We start from the raw sequence: 17496 nt of genomic DNA on the forward strand, positions 1-17496 counted from the left end.
GCAGTGGTGCATTTGAGGCAGGTGGTAGGTATGGTTCACCATCTCTACTAAGCTTAATTTATTCACGCCATGTTGAGTGTTCCAGTAACTGATCCAGTGCCCTTGGAAGAACTTTAGGAGACGCAAACAACATTGCTGTTGGGTATGTGGTATGTGGTATGTAGAATGTGGGGCCTCGCGGGTGTTCCCTGTGTGGAACTGGGGCCTCGCGGTTGTTCCCTGCGTAAAACTCGGGAGCGGGGAGGACGGCAGTTGCTGCCTATCGCAAATGGCGGATGGACATGAATAAAGGAGCGTCTACCTTCACTTTGTGTCCGCTTCCTCCTCACTGGCGACGAGTGGTTCGTCCGTCTTCCCAGCGTTCCCGAGCTGGCCTCATCATTCCTGTGGCAACCGGCGTGTCGATTCGAGCTGTCAGTTCCCCTCAGTGCTCAGAGGTTCTTGCCGTGGCTTTCCTGCGTTGAGTGAGGCGTCCGTGGCACTCACGCCACCCTGGTAGGGCGTTAGCCTGGAGCGCTGCTGTTTTTGGGGTAACTGTTTGACTGTGGGCCTGAACTGTTGGTTGGGTGACGCGCACCGCCACTCCTTTTTCTGTGCCGGTGTGCACGCGCGTCCCCACCCCTACTGTGCTTGATATCCAATAGAAAACATACGCATTGTGTGCAACGTGCCACCATTTTGGATTGGGCCAGAAGTCGCATATTCATATGCAGAGGCAAAATAGCACATAATCTCCCGGTGACAAGTACACTATTGTTGTCAAGTGTGCACCTTTACCTGCGCAACATCAGTGACAGGCTCACCTATCTTGCACCGTGTACTGCATTGTGCGTTTATTTTTGTTGCAATTTACAGTTTTGCATTTTGCCAAATCTTTATACATTGTGTTACTAGTCGTGTGGCAGCAACTCACCCACACAAATTCACAATGGATCGAATTTCTGCACATCCACCCTTTTTGCAAACATCTGCCTCTCCCCCTATGATCTGGCAACTGTGGAAGGACACTTTTGAGGCTTATTTCGAAGCCATTGACAGTGATAACTTCACCAAAAAAAACCAGAAGGCCCTTTTAGGCCACAATTTGGGTGCTGAAGGCAGGAATATTTTGAAAACCTTTCCATTAGAAGTCATTAGCACCCATGTCAGTGGTGGTAATGACGGCGACTCCATGTTAATCGATGATTACGCATCCATCATCAAAACTCTTGAAAAGAGATTCAACTCCAAGAAAAATGTTGTGTTGGAACGCCAAAAATATTTGCAACTAGAACAGATTCCTGGGGAATCAATTGATGATTTTGTTGCTTCCTTAAGAATTTTGTCCGCCACTTGTAATTACAGGGAGTTCAAAGGAGAAATCATTTGTGTTCAACTAATTGAAAGAACTAGTAATAAGAAGGTTCAATAAAAACTACTCTCCACCGAAGATCCCGATCTTGAAACTGCTCTTAGACTGGCCAGGGTTATTGAACATTCACAATTGTGCATATGAGAGATGAATAATACGGCTAAGTTTGATGAGGTTAAACTCTTTTTTTTTTTTTTTTTTTTGAAAATTTTATTGTGCAGAAAGAAGGGTACAAGCACGGGCCTACAACCGCCTGGGCCGGCCGCTAGTAGTTAAAGAGCTCAAACAGTGCAAACACAATGACTGGCTCACCGGGGCTCCGCACCCTACAGAAGATCAGACTGCACATAAAGGAAAATCAGGATACACCCTTTTAACATAAATAACAACTAAAAACAAAAAGCGAGGCAAGAAGACATGAGATGGGCGTCGGACCACAGCAGGGGCACTTCCATACCCGACCACCCGATGGCAGTCAAGAAGAAGGAGAACTAAGAGGTAGGGGGGGGGGAAACGGGAACACCAAATCTATACTCAGATGTGCCAGATAAGTAAGGAACCATCAAGGATCAGGGGGACAAGGCTACCTCAGACGTATCCACCAGGGGGGGAGCACAAATATTTCCACGATACACATTCCACTGCCCCCAAATTCTACTCCAAGCCCCGGGTTTACCACGAGCCACATACACAGTCTTTTCCCTGAACATGCACCAGTCCATGTTCTCCTTCCAGACAGACACGGTGGGGGGCCGCTGTGAACCCCAGAGCTGCGCTATGTCCCTCTTTGCTATCATGTTCCCCAGGGCCGCCCACCGAGTCTGGGCCGCGTTATAGTCATTGGGCTCCCACACATTCAGAACACAGCGACGCACCTCCGGCAACAGCGTGACCCCGGTGACTCGCCTCATAACCTCATGCACCTGACGCCAGTATTCCACCACCTCGCGGCACTCCCACAGGATGTGGAGAAAGGTGGCACTGAGCCCACAGCCACGCTTACAGAGCCCGTCATCAGAAAACCCCATCGAGACCAATCGGGGACCCGTCACGTAAACGCGATGGAGAATCTTAAGCTGGACCAAACGGAGACGGGCCGGGATGGCAACCTCCTTAGGAGATGACAGCGCGGACTGCCAGTCCTCGTCGTCCAACTCAACCCCATCCCCCGTCCACGCCTCCCGTAGACGCACCAAGAGGTCAGCCCGATTATTTATCAGCTTTTTATAGATCAGAGAGATAGTACTATCGGGAACGTGACCGTCGAGTATGCGGTCCTCGAGGGGCGAAGAAACAGGGACCTTGGTCCCTTCCCCAAAGACCGAGAGCAGGGCATGCCGAACCTGGGCGTAACGGAAAAACTCCCTCTCACTAAGCTCATACACGCCCCGGAGCGCCGCGAAGGTCTTGACCGCGCCTTTAACCCACAGATCCCCCACTCTGCTAATGCCGATCGTGTCCCAGTGCTCAAAGCCTTTCGTCGTCCAGAGGCTCCCCAGGCGGCCTGAGGCGAACAATGGAGTAGCACACGTTAAACGCTCACTCCAGCCCATCGCTACATTCGCCGCCTTCCACACCCGTACCGCAATCCTAGTAGGGCCCGTGAGGGTCCTACCAGCCGATCGGGAGTAAAGCGCTCTGTTATAATTACCGCCGGGAAGCAGGAATTTATCCATCTCATACGCCGGGTTCAAACCAGGAGCATACGTGGCATGGTTAATAGCCGACAGTTGGGAGGCCCAATAGTACTGTCTAATGTCAGGAAGCGCGATGCCCCCGTCATACCAGGGGAGAGTAAGCTTTGCCAGAGCGATACGCGCCCGCCCGTCCCAAACCAGTCTCCTCTGCAGACTCTCCACCTCCCGAAAGTAGGCCACCGGAATGACATCAAAGGAGTTCTGAAGTGCGTAAAGAAATCTGGGAAGGGACATCATTTTAAACAGGGCCGCGCGACCAAGCGGAGACAGGGGCAGCTTACACCACCGAGCCGTATCCACCCTCAAACGTCGGAGTGGAGACAGGAGGTTCTGCTCATAGCGGACCACCGGGTCCAGCGAAACATATAACCCCAGGTACTTAAAGCCGGATGAAGACGTTTGGATAGGAAGTAGAGGCGGCAAAAGGGGAGGGCCACCAGAGATAGGGTACACGCAAGATTTGGACCAGTTAATTATCAGACCCGAGTTTCTCCCAAAGGAAGTAAGGACATCAAAGAGAACATTAAGCGACTGTCGCGGCGAGGTGAGGTACAAAAGAATATCATCCGCGTACAACGAGACCCGATCCTCGAAGCCCGGGGCCCACCGGATCCCTCTGATCGAGGGCTCCCAGCGGAGCCAGGCGGCGAGCGGTTCCAAGGCAAGAGCAAAGAGCAGAGGGGACAACGGGCACCCCTGCCTAGTGCCCCTCCCGAGAGCAAAAGGCTGAGAAGCCCGCCCATTGACAACCACCTGAGCCATTGGTCCGGCATAAAGAAGCTTCACCCAGCTAAGAAATCCCTCCCCAAAGCCAAACTTCTCCAAGACAGCCCAGAGGAATGGCCACTCGATTGGATCAAAGGCCATCTTGGCGTCTAAGGAAACCAATACGGCTGGTTCAGAGAAGTACTCCGCCCTAGCTAGGACGCCGTGCAGACGCCGCAGATTAAGAGCGGTATTACGGTGGGGGATGAAGCCGCATTGATCCGGGTGAATCAGATCACAGATAACGCTCAGCAAGCGATTGGCGAGGACTTTAGCAAGGATTTTGGGTTCTGCGTTTAAGAGGGAAATAGGCCTATATGAAGCACAGCGGTCTCGTGGTTTACCATCCTTGGGAATCACGACTATAGTCGCCAGACGCTGGTCGGCGGGAAGGGAACCCCTCTCGATCGACTCCTGAAACATACGACGAAGGAAGGGCGCGATTTTATCCGGGCGTAGTTTATATAGTTCGATCGGCAGGCCATTGGGGCCCATGGCTTTGCCCGAGCGAAGGGAGCAAATCGCAGTAGCAATCTCATCGACAGACAAGGGGGCATCCAGCTGCTCACGGTCCTCGACGGATAAGCCGGGCAGGGCAATATCCCGTAGTAGAAGACGAGAGTCGTCTTCATCTCTATCAGACACCGGGGAATACACCGCCCGGAGGTGATCAGCAAAACACTCCACAATCTCGCCAGGCTCAGTCACACACACTCCATCCGCAACCCGGAGCTCTGGGACCACACGATTCACTCTCTCCTTCCTATCCAGCCAAGCAATCAATTTACCAGCCTTGTCCCCGGCATCATACAACCTACCCTGCTGCTCCCTATACATGGTCTTGGCAGCGTCAGTGACAAGGGACTTGTACTCGAACTGCTTCAGGCTGAGGGCATGGAGCCCATCCGGAGTGACACCCGTCTCCAAGGCCGCCTCCAACCCCAATATGTCAGTCTCCAGCTTCACCACCGCCTCCATCTTAACCTTCTTAGCCACCACTATCTGGGATAGGGCCTGCCCGCGGAGTACTGCCTTAAAAGCTTCCCACAGGGACACTGCGGACAACACCGACCCATCATTCTCAAGGAAGTATTGGTCAATCGACTTGACCAGGCTATCGCGGATCGTGGGGTTCCGCAGGTACCAAGGGTTAATAGGAGCGATCCGCCCAGCAGACCGCGTCCCAGTGTCAAAAAGCAACCACAGTGGGGAATGATCAGAAATACCCCGGGCCAGGTGCTTAACCTCTCGAATCCGGGCAGTCTGGGCCGCGGGCATAAGAAAGTAATCCAATCTGGAGAGACTCCCATGTGCCCCAGAGTGAAAGGTGTACTGACACTGTGTAGGATGCATTAACCTCCAGCAATCTACCAGACCGAAGGTCTCCAAGAATCCGCCAAGCCACGCCTGGGCAGCAGGGAGGGCCCTGGGCGGGTGGCGATCCCGGTCGCCCGAGACTACCGAATTGAAATCCCCACCCATAAGCAGAAGACTATCAGGAAGCTCAAGCAGCATACGACCCAAGTCTGAAAAGGTGGAGTTCTGGAGGCCCGGGGGAACATAGACAGAGACCAAGGAAAGGGACTGCCCCTCCCACCGCCACATAGCGCCCTCTATCGTCCGGGACTACCCTGGTGATCTCTAACGGAAGTGAAGAACGCAGGAGAATGCCTACCCCTCTAGAGCCAGTGGTGAAACCAGAATGGGCCACGAGTCGGTAACCCCCCCTGTTCATGGCATGACAAACGTTACCCACCAGATGCGTCTCCTGTAAAAACACCACATCAGGAGACATACGACGCAAATACTGCAGCACAACACCCCGTTTGATACGGTCCCCCAATCCATTGACGTTCCATGACATCAACCTCAACCCGTCCCCCCCCATCCCCTCCAATAGATCAAGGGTCCCCCAGCAGATAGCGCAACGCCCGAAACTGGAACAGAACAAAGACCTCGCATTAAAAACAAAACACACAAATCAAAACCCCCCAACCCCCCCCCCAATTCCAACTCCCCCCACCCTGCACCCCTGCGACCCAAAAAACCACCCCAACTTGCAGTATGCCTGTCGCCCCACAAACCCCATTCTACGGAAAGACCCCGGAGGAGGAGAGGGACCGACCGCCCCCCACATAGATCATAATGAAACAAAATGCACAAAAGAAGTTGAACCCAGCCGAACAGTACAAAATGGCAAAGTCAAGGACCAAAGTCACTCCGAGGGAGACCCGCCACCCTCGGTACCAGCAAAGGGCCCAGGCCGGTCCCCCCGGCCCGGCAGCGAGTCAAGCCAGTCACTCACAGTCGCGGGAGAGTCAAAAAAGGTAGTCCGATCTTCGTGTTCCACTCGGAGCCTAGCAGGAAAAAGCTTGGGAGGGAGGGGTGAGGGGGGCAAAGCAGACCGCTGACCAAGATATGTGTGTAAAAGGCCGCTTTATTGGAGACAGGTGCACATTACAATTTTTAACAACCTTGGCCGAAACGCCTTCCAAAACTAAACCTCACTAAATATAACATAACTAACCCCGCCCACCACCCCCTCCCCTAAATTCCTTCGAGCCCGCCCGTACAATACAACATTACAACAATATCAAACATTACATTCCTGTATAACCCCCCCAACAATCTCTAAATACAAACCTTCGGTTAAACCAACTCCCCTGCCTGCCCCTTTACAGCTATCGGCCCCCAAACTGTGTAACCGAACTAAACTTACCAACCTATCCTTTCCCTGTCGATAACCCAACTCAACAACATAACTCCACCAACCTCCGGTAAAACTATCGAAAATTGACCATAACCCCCGCCACCCAGAAAGAGGGGGGCGGTGCAACTACCCTCCCCTCTTTCTGCCCCCCCCCCAAAAAAGGGGCTTGAAACACAACAAGCCTAATTCCGCACATTCAAACACCGAGACAAGACCTCCCGAAGCTCCAACAAATACAAATCCATTCCCAACCTCGACAAATGGACCCCATCCCCCCGAAAAAATTCCACCGCCTCAAAACGAATATCTTTGTGCGTCACCCTCCCAAAACCCAGATCTCTGCAAAACCTGGAGATTTCCAAATTCAACTTCCTCCGGGACCTGTCAATCGCCCTGGGATTCTTTGCCCCTCTCCACACCCTCCGCGGAACCAATTCTGTCCACAACACGTGACAACCCGACCATCTCTCCTTCAACAAAGCCAAGTCCCGCTTCATGGCACGCAATAATACCACCCCTTTTACACTGCAAAGATCATTCTCCCCCAAATGTAACAGAAGAATATCCGGGCATTGCCCCTTCACCATGGCTTTGTTCAAACACGGAATCAGCTCCCTCCAAAGCATACCTCCCTTTCCTTTCCAAATCAATCGAAACCGACTCTCATTAAAACCCAAACTCCCCCCAAAATAACTCTTGCAAGCTTGGACGTGTGCCCACTTTACGAAGGAATGCCCCACAATCCACACCGTCAACTCCTGTGTACTTGGCCCAGCCACAGAACCTGAAAAGAAAAACAAGAATGAAACTCAAGCAAAAGAGGTGGACGCAAGCGCCTTCGCTGCAGGTTCTCGCACATATTTGTTAAAACAGTCAGATGACCAGCGCCCTAAGCGCATTATGTCGCCCTGAGACCAACCCCGATTATGCGCTTCGGTTGCCGCCCCAATTCGAAAAGAGTGCGTCCCAAACTGGGCCCCATCCAGACCCATGCGCTGCAAACCCTTACACAGCACCATGCGCAGCTGATAGTCCGTGACACGCGCCCCATTCATATGCCTGAAAACCAAATCGCCCCCATCGCCCCCTGATAATATCTTCCATTGACGTGCCAAACGCAGCGGACACGTGCAGCTGGGGGCTCCTGCCTCTAACCACACCCCCGTACCCATCCCTCTCTGATCAGTTTTCGAGCTTGACAACCAGATGTTCACACCCGTGTCCGAAAAGAAAACGTCCTGCCAACGAATGCCCTTCTTAATCTTAGTCCCGAGGAGCTCGGAAACCCGAAAAGCCCCAAAAAACATGAAAACCATAAGGGTGGCGAATAACGAAGCCTCAAAATTATCTCTGCAAACTTCAGGCAAAACTGTCAACAAACGCGCTAACATCTGCCAGGAAATGGGTAAACGGGACATCACAGTTCCCCCCCGCTCCCTAGCCCAGCCCTCGAGCATCCTGCGTCCTATTTCCCCAGCAGACGGGGAATAGCCCCAAAACAGCTTACCCATAAAGGAAATCCCCGCCAACTTCCCCGCAATGGTGACTCTAGACAAACCCTTATCGATGAGGTCAAGGATGAATTGAACTACATCCTCTGAACTTCGCCCCCCTTTCTTCCCTCCTACGCGCTCCTGAAGCCAAAAATTCCTTCCATGCCAGAGCATACGCTGCACGAGTTGAAGCAGACAAAGAACCTACCACCAGCTGAAATACCCTACGTTGCCGACAGACCAGAGGTGCTCCGGCATCGGGGTCGGTGTCCTGTCCGCCTCCTTGGCCAGCCCACGGAACCTCTCCCACTGCGAACGAGACAAAGCATCCGCGATGTCATTGTCCACACCTGGCACGTGCAAAGCCCTGAATGCAATATCGTAACGCAAACAGCCCAACACAAACACCCTCATCAATTCAATATCTGCTCGTCCCTGGCCGACTGCCTGTTGACGATTTGCACCACAGCCATGTTATCCACACGGAACAGGACCCTCTTATGTTCTAGCTCCTTGCCCCAAATGGTCAGAGCCACCAGCAACGGAAAAAGTTCCAAAAAGCCAATGCTCCGCCCACCATTCCTCCACTCCTGCGGCCATTTCTCTGCACACCAACGCCCCTGCCAGTAGATGCCAAAACCATCACTGCCCGCTGCATCTGAAAACATTTGTACGTCCCAGTGCACATCCTCATCTCTTGCCAGTGGAACTCCGTTAAAGGAGTGTAGGAAAAAGGACCACATCCGCAGGTCTTCCTTCACACCTGCTGACAGACGCACATGATGGTGAGGCAAATGCTGACCCGCCAAAGCCCGGCCCAGACGCCTACAAAACGTCCGACCCGCCCGTACCACTCTGCAAGCAAAATTCAAGTGGCCTAACAGCACCTGGATGTCCTTCACTGTCACCTTCGGCCGAGCCAACATCAAGTCCAACAACGCCAACATTTTGGATTTCTTATCCTCGGGCAAACGGGCCTGCATCGCAACTGAGTCCAGCTCAATACCCAAAAAGGAGATAACAGTATCAGGTCCCATCGTTTTCTCCGGCGCCAAAGGCACCCCCAATTCCTCCATAATCTCCTGAAAAGACTCCAGAGCCTGTCGGCATTCCAAAGAGCCCGGAGAGCCCACAAAGAAGAAATCATCCAAATAATGCGTGACCAAGCTGTGACCAGTGCGGTGCGTGAAAAACCATTGCAAAAAAGTGCTGAACATTTCAAACAGAGCACATGACACCGAACAGCCCATTGGTAAGGCCTTGTCCACATACCATTGCCCCTCAAACTGTATACCCAACAACGGCCAATCGTCCGGATGAACCGGGAGCAGCCTGAAAGCCGACTTGATATCGCATTTTGCCATGCCTGCAGCTGCGCCCGCGGTCACAACGAGTGACATGGCGACGTCAACTGAGGAGTATGACACCGAAGCAGCGTCCTCATCGATAAAATCATTGACTGACGACCCCTCAGGCCATGACAAATGTTGAATCAGCCGAAACTGCCCTTCCTCTTTCTTGGGCACTACACCAATCGGGGAAATGATCAGATTATGAACTGGCCACTCACCAAACGGGCCAGCCATCCTCCCCTCCTGCACTTCTTTACACAGTTTCTCACGCACCACCAGGGCGTGTTCTGAGGCGGATTTCAAATTATCCGCCCACCTTCTCTGCCGGGGCCCGTGGTACCCCAAATGAAAACCCCACCTGAAACCATCAAGAATTGTCTGCTTTGCCACCAAATCCCCGTAACCCTTCAATGCATCCTCAAGCTGAGCCAATTTAACTGGCGTAGGAGCCCTTCGGCCCAGAACCCTGTGCACCCCTACCTCCCCGACCACCCTGTGACTGCTGCGCATTGCTAGACATCCCTGCGCCTGTCTGCTGCCCTTGCTGCCCACCTGATGGCCTAACACCCCAGCAGTTGACGAGAGAGTGGCGCTTGCCGCACTTGGAACACTCGTGCTTATATTTGCAGTACTCCCGCGTACATAAGCCTTTGTTGAAATCCCAACAAGCTCCGACCCCAGACTGTGACGCGGCTGAGCCTCCCACCCCTCCCCGGGTGGGCTTGCCCTGAAAGGGCCGGTAAACTAGAGGCAAACCACTAGCCGTGAAAATAGTCTTGCCCCCTGGTGCAGCCCTCATAGTATGCTGCCACAAATCATTATCAAGCTCACCCCACTTTGCCTCCGAGTCCCAAGCCATACGGGCCCGAAATTCCTCATCATACTGTGCCCAAGCATACCCATTGCCTGTAATCTGGGCCTTCCGTATGATGTCCATATACTTAAATATGGCCACACAGCGCTCGGGAAATTTCTCACAGTAAACGCTGGCATAGATCAAAAATGCCGCCGTCCAGTTCTCAATCGTCAGCGGCACCTTAGGGCGCTTCGCCAATTCATACTCCTCCTCCTTAGAGCCCTCCTTAGATCTCACCTCCCTATGTAATAGCTTAAGAAGTTCCACATATTCGCCCTTCCAAATCCGCTCCTTGGTCGCTAACATTAAATGGGCACCAAGAGGCTTAGTCACCCCCATATAAGGGAGCTTCTTAATCTTCAACTCCTTGCTCTGAGGCTTATCCTTAACCTCCTTTACCTCCGTATTGGACCCTGCCTCTACCTTCGCCCCCAGAGCCGCTCCCTCCGACCCCGTACCAACACCTGCGTCTTTCACATATTTTCCTTTGTATAACCTCCCCTCCAAAACACCCCCATCCCCATCTTCCCCCGACCCCACAGACACCATAATTGGTTTGGCCCGTGGTTTAGCACTCTCACCTGGCTCTAAAGAGGGTGTGCGGACCGACTCCGACCGCCTCGCCGACCTCTCAGAATGATCCCTCGGAGGATGCGCCCTCGCCTGCGGGCCGTGCACTCCTTTGGATTTCGCCACCACTGGCTGTGCAATGTGTGCCGCACCAGACACCTGTAACATACTGCGAGAAACATTAGAGTGCCCCCCTCCTCAAAGCCCCTTATTTCCCCCTCCTCAGGGCTGTCCTCCTCGTAATCAAGCAAGAGTGGCTCATCCACCATCAAATCCTCTGCAGCAAAATCCACCACACGGGCCTTACCGGACCCAGATTTATGCCAACCGGCCTCTGCGGCCTTAAAACCAGCTTGCGGGGGAGCCGACTGTACACGCCGGTCCTCCCCTCTGCCTTGAGCAACATAACCATCCATCTCGTTTGAAAAATCCGACCATCTTGAACGCCGTGAAGGTGGGGCCAGCGAGGCCGCGCCAGACCTTCGCGAGCTGGCCGCGACGGGCTGCCCCGGCGGTACGGAATGTGTAGCGCAAGGCCTCATCCTCCCTTCTCCTCGGCGATACTGGGCCGCACCTCGCCCTACCGAGTCCGCTGCGCTGCTACTCTTCTTGACCTGAAAAGAAAAAGTTTGGACTGGTGTGCTGGGTCCCTGCAATCTACCCGCGCTGCCCGCCCTATGCTCACCTGACAAACCCTCTCTAGACTGCCGACTCCCAGAAAAACCCGCCTGCACCCTACCGTCCACAAACGCCGGCGACAAGCCCTCCTCATCCCCACTCCAATCCAGCATTGCCTGAACCACCGCAGATGCTTCTCCCATCGCCCGCAATACACCGCCAACCCGCGAACTTCCCCGTGCCCCTACCCCCGACTCCAAATCTCCCCCGCGCCCCCGGACCTGGCACGAGCCCGACGCCGCTTCCCCCCCACACCCCCGTATCCCCTCAGACCAGGAGGGAAAAATATCCAGACCGTCCCAAGCCCGCTCTCCCCCAGCTGGCTCCAAATCCCCAAACACCATCACCTCCTCCTCACCCTCCCCAACACTCACTCCTGCCCCACCCCTACCTTCCTGAACCCCCAGAGAACGAAACCCCCCCCCACGCGATGACACAGGGGCCCGCGAAACCCCGAAATCCCCCGGAAAAAGGAAATCCTGCTGAGAGCCCCACCCCCCCACCTGGGCCCACTCCCCTTCCCCCAAAGAACTCGCCTCTACAGACCCCGGCCCACCCCTTGTAGATAGAGGGGGGGAAAACAATAGCGGGCTCCCCCCTCCCGAGGCCCCCACCACACCTCGCTCTCCCTCATCCCTAGACCCCTCGAAAAAACCAATGCCCTGCCCTACGCTGTCCCGCTCCACAAAAGCATCCTGTAAAGAAAGCGAGGCCCCCTGCTGGGCCCTCCCGCCCCCCGCGCCGCCGACTCTGGCACCCACCTCCCTGACAGCATACGCGCGAGGAGAACACCCGGCACGCGCCACACGCGCAACCTCTCGACCCGCTCCGCGCCCGTCACCGCCCACCGCCTCCGACTTATACTGTGCCGGCGCCTCAGGCAAAGAAGAGGAACGCCTTTCATATACGCGACCTCCCCCGCGCCTACCCCTTACCGCGGGGGAAGAATACGAGCGCCCCGCTGACGCCGGCCCCTTAAAAACCATCTCTTCCGTGCACCAGCCCTCCCTACCCTCCTCATTCACCCCTCCGAACTCCCCAACCGGCACAGGCGCACTCCGCTGTACGCCGATAGCTGGGGCCGCCTTCCGAGCGCGCTGACGGCCCCGTTCACTCACCACCATGGGCTTCATGCGCTTTGGCGAAGTACACGCCGCCACCGCCGCTGCTACGCCAGCCGAGGCCCGTCGCATAGGGCGCGACGGCCCCGCCACCTCACCCACGACGAGGTCCATCCGGCCCGCCTCACTCAGGAGCCTGAGGGCTTCCAACACACGGTAATCACCTTCCGCCATTATTAACAGCAAAATTAGCACTAACCACACTAACTAGCCCTGACAAAAAACACCAGACTAGCCAAGCTCCCAGCCACCAGGTCACCAAACCTAAAATGGTGGCCGGGAGCGGGCGCCCAAGGCATTTATACCTGGGCAGATTTGGTTAGAAAAAGGAGCCCAAATTCGAAAAAGGCCGCGCGGAGCCAGCCACGCCCCCCCCCACACGCCCCCTCCCAAACTGCCCGGGGGCGGGGACTCCCTTCGGTCGCCACCCCCCCCAAGCCCCCCATGGAGTACTTGAGACCCAGGTCTCGGAGGCGACGCTTTACCCCCTGGAAACCCATCCTCTGTTTCTGGACAAGTTGGGTAAAGTCCGGGAAAAAGTTAATAGACGCATTCTCATGGCGGACCGGGCCATGGGCCCGCAAGGCCTGCAAAATCACATCTCGGTCTCTGTAGTAGAAAAGTTTGGCAACAATAGGCCTCGGGGGGGCCCCCGGCCGCAGCCGACCGCCCGGAACTCGATGGGCCCGCTCCACGGCAAAGAACTTACTCAGGCCAGCGGGGGCAAGCTGCTTGAGGATGAGCTCCTCCACCATGAGATCAACCGGGTGGTTGTCGGAGGTCTCCGGGACGCCTATGACGCGGATGTTATTGCGGCGGGCCCGTCCCTCAAAGTCCTCCAGCCGCCGGGCCATCTGATCGTTGGCCGACTTGAGGTCGCCGAGAGTGGCCCGTTGGTCCGACACATCCGCAACCAGGGTGGACGTCCGCACATCAAGCGATTGAACCCTCTCGTTGGTCTTAGAGAGATCCGCCCGAATCAGTGCGACATCAATGGCCACCGTGTCGATTTTACGGGCCAAGGCCTCGTACTGCGTAGCGATGGTCTCCTTGATGCCGTTAATGGCGCCCATAATGTCCTGCAGGGACAGATCCGAAGAAACGGACGGGCCACCACCAGCGTCGTCCGGGGGGGCACCGGCCGCTCCAGGGGACCCTCTTCCTTGAGTATAGCGGTCCATGTTGTTCGTCTGGACCGGTCCCCCGCGGAGGGATGTCTTAGTCTTACGCCCCTCGGGGCCCCCCCTGCCACCCATGAGAATCACGCTGACCAAAGGGGACCACCGGCCAAGCGTCAAGGGGGCACCGGCAACTCAGTCAGGAGCCGCACCAGAGACCGTGACATGGCCGGGCGAGGGGACCAAAGTCAATGGGCACACTGGTGGCAGGCGGAGACAGAGGCATCCAGCAGAGGTAAACACCCAGCCGCACCAAGCGGTTACAATTTCCAGCCCCTCAGAGATCCAAAAGTGAAACCGAAAGTAATGGAGCGGCCACTGGCACAGATCCGCTGCCGCTGTTGTTCAATTACGCCCCGGCTCCACAGTTCACCCTCGCGCCGGGCACAGCCATCGATTGGGCCTCAAAAATTCAAACCACCTTAGATCAGGATTCCCAGGTCCGATTCGATTTCTGAAAGAAGGTCAATGTTCAGCCAGAATTCGCCTTCCAGATTCCATCAGCCAAGTCAGGATAAATTCAGGATAAATTCCGAGGAGCAGCGAGGGTCCGGGGAGCCCTGTGCTCACGCGACCATCTTGGATGCGCGCTAGGCTCCTCCCCTGGATGAGGTTAAACTCTTAAGTGCCAAACGTGTTTCCAAACCTGCCAAGGGAAGCTCTAGTCAACATTCTGAAATGACTCCCAATAAACCACAGAATCCCGAGACTCTATCCAGTAAGGCCAAATCCAACAGGTCTGAACTGATGTGTTTTAGATGCGGTAGCAAATCCCATCTCAGAAATGCTAGATTTTGTTTTGCTCTCAATCATACTTGTTTCAAATGTGGTAAAAAGGGACGTCTTGCACAGATGTGCAAAGCGACATCTTCTCACAAACCCTTCATGCTCTCCATCAAAGCCAGTGAGAACAGTCTGGACAGTTCAGATGATGAGAACTTTGAGTTACTAATGTTATCTTGTTCATCTGTACACACTGAGGTGGAACGAGGAGTATCTGCTTTGCTGGAATCTCGCAGGACAAAACCTCCAGTTTGTGTGGTCGAAGTGAACAAAACGAAAATCAATTTTTTAGCTGATTCTGGTTCTCCTTTTACACTGATAAATCAGAAAGATTTTAAGGAGTTGGAGGGCATACAGTTACAGCATTCTAATATAAAGGTCTTCTCTTACGGGGGCAGGAGGGTGGATGTTTTAGGGAAATTTGAAGTAAGTTTGGTGTTCGAAGGGAATTCTGCCAATGGATCCGTTTATGTAGTGAAAGAAGGTGCAAATTTGTTGGGGTGGCATGAGCAAGGGGCGTTAGGAATAATTTTAGACCCTAACCTTCCTGACATGGTATTATCAAAGCAGAGAATGATGGGATCCTGTGGTGTATCTGTGCCAACTTCTGCATCCTGTATGGAGATTGTTGGACATTTGATGGCTGATGATTGGGTCCGTAACTATCCCGAAGTGTTTAGCCCAAATTGAAGGGCTTCCAGCACAAAATCATTCTTAAGGATTCCGCCCGTGCGATTGCCCATATAGTGAGGAAAGTGCCTCTAAGTTTGCATAATGAGTTGAAATTAGAATTAAAAAGGTTGTGTGACACAGGGATAATTGAGCCAATTGAGGGGTCTGAGTGGTTGGCGCCTATAGTTTTGGTGCGCAAGGCTGACAAGTCCATGACACTTTGTGTGGGCTTGCGTGACCTCAATTCCAACATTTGGATTGATCGCCAACCCCTGCCAAACATTAACAAAATGTTGGCAACATTGGATGGTGTGGTCGATGTGAGGGCTGCTGTTCAGAAGAAGTACTGCACCAGAGATGTGTGTAGCAGAGCATCCCCAGTGTGTGTTGGTGATTGGGTGAGAATCAAAAAACCTGGTTTAATTCGCAAGGGATTGTCACATTTCTCTGCACCGGTCTGTGTCAGGGAAGTGAAGGATTGTGTGGTCATTTTGGAGAATGGTAAGATTTGGAATAAGAGTGTGGTTTCGGTGGTGCCCAGATCTAAGGCTGCCTATGTGAATTTTAAACTGGATGGACAGGTGGATTCCGGTTTGGCGCCTTCCAATGATCATGGACCGACTGACACTAGCTCTGTGCACCGTAGCAGGGTGTCTTCCAGGGTTTAGTCTACACCTGCTAGATTCAAGGATTATTGTAGGTTCTAAGTGTACCTTTATTTACTTATTTTTATTTGTTCAGCATTTCCTTGTTGTTTCTCCTCATGTTCACTCTTTCGTGATTTCTCTTTTCATTATTATAACTTGGTTTTTTTTCTCTTTGTTCTGTGAAGGAAGGGGGGTGTGTTGGGTATGTGGTATGTAGAATGTGGGGCCTCGCGGGTGTTTCCTGCATGGAACTGGGGCCTCGTGGGTGTTCCCTGCGTGGAACTCGGGAGCGGAGAGGACGGCAGTTGCTGCCGATCGCAAATGGCAGATGGACATGAATAAAGGAGCATCTACCTTCCCTCATGTCTGCTTCCTTTTCAGTTGCTTATCCAGCTATTTTCACAATACTCTTTAGGTTTGCTCCTTTTCAAGAGAAAAATACCAGCCATGTGTCATAGCTTACAAGGTTTCAGATTGCTTTGTGATATTTTCATAATTTCAGTATAAATATGAGTGACATATCAACGGCTATGAGTGCCACTTTCTCGCGAGCAAAATCAGACAATGAAGACAAGGGTAACATATAAATATCAGAAGTTACACCCATTTGAGCAACGAGAAACTCTACCAAGCTCTTAAAACTGCTTCAAAGCACCGGAAATGGAAGGGCATTTAGGAAGTAGAGGGGTGGCAAGGGGTATGCTGAGTGGGAAAGAAGCATTCAACCTCCCTGGTGGAAAGACTGAGCAGCATGTACAATGCACATGACCTAGAGTGACTGCTTCTAAGCACTATCATCAGACACAAAAGAAGGAGTCTGGGACGGGGAAGAGCAGAGTTATAGAAATTATGACACTGCTGTGATCAGTCTGAGCCCGCTGACACTTGAGTTCACTGCAGCCCACCAATGCCGCGGTGAGGGAAATAAAGAGTGTGGGTGTGGTGGAGAAGGTTGTGTTCTTGTAACCAGTGGTCATAGTGCATTAAAAAAAGTATGGGGACTGTGATGCTGTGCACAAGGTGTAGGGCTCCTCGGGACACGCTGAATTCAGCGGCACCCGTTTCCGCGTTCGAACGCGGAGATGTGAGCCCCACCCGCTATTCTCTGTCAGCAGGCGAGGGCGGCGCTTAATTGGTATTTAAAGAAGGGATCCGTGCTGGCAACGCGCTTCGTGTTCCAGCACGGATCCCGCCAGGCCTCCCACCGTTTTTGTTTCCCGACTAACCTGACTATGTTTGATCACAGTTTCTTCCCCAGTCTCTCGCTCGTGTTGCTGGGCTCCTGGTGTGTCCTTCTGCTTCCTGGGTCCTCTGGTGTTCTTCCAGGGTTTGTTGACACGCTGTTCCTTCCCGGCTGGTAACTTTGTTACAAAGGAGCTTCTGTTTCTTTTAACCCTTTGCGTTCTGGTATTCTGTCTCTCAAAGACAAGAAAATAGGCAAGGGTTTTAAAGGATTATATTATCTTTGTTTTCGGTTGTTTTCAGAACTGCTTTTTGGAATAGGAAAAGGCACTTATCTGATTGTTCCGTGCTCTTGACGGGTACTTTTTGAGGTTCTCTTTATTTTCTGGTAAACTTCTTTCTGGCCGCTATAAAGAAAGAAAAAACACTATTGCAAAAAGT

The 17496-nt window shown here is 53.3% G+C and overlaps 1 protein-coding gene across 1 annotated transcript in view; it reads right to left on the minus strand.

Annotated features, from left to right (window-relative positions):
- ABCA3 (ATP binding cassette subfamily A member 3) overlaps positions 1–17204 on the minus strand; it is a 477048-nt gene extending 459844 nt beyond the window's left edge. The window contains exon 1 of the mRNA XM_085632155.1: positions 17100–17204. The gene's annotated coding sequence lies outside the window, so the exon portion shown is untranslated. The remainder of the gene's footprint in view (positions 1–17099) is intronic.
- Between the last annotated feature and the right edge of the window lie 292 nt (positions 17205–17496).

Source organism: Triturus cristatus, chromosome 10 (assembly GCF_964204655.1).
Source record: "Triturus cristatus chromosome 10, aTriCri1.1, whole genome shotgun sequence".
Lineage (NCBI taxonomy): Eukaryota > Metazoa > Chordata > Amphibia > Caudata > Salamandridae > Triturus > Triturus cristatus.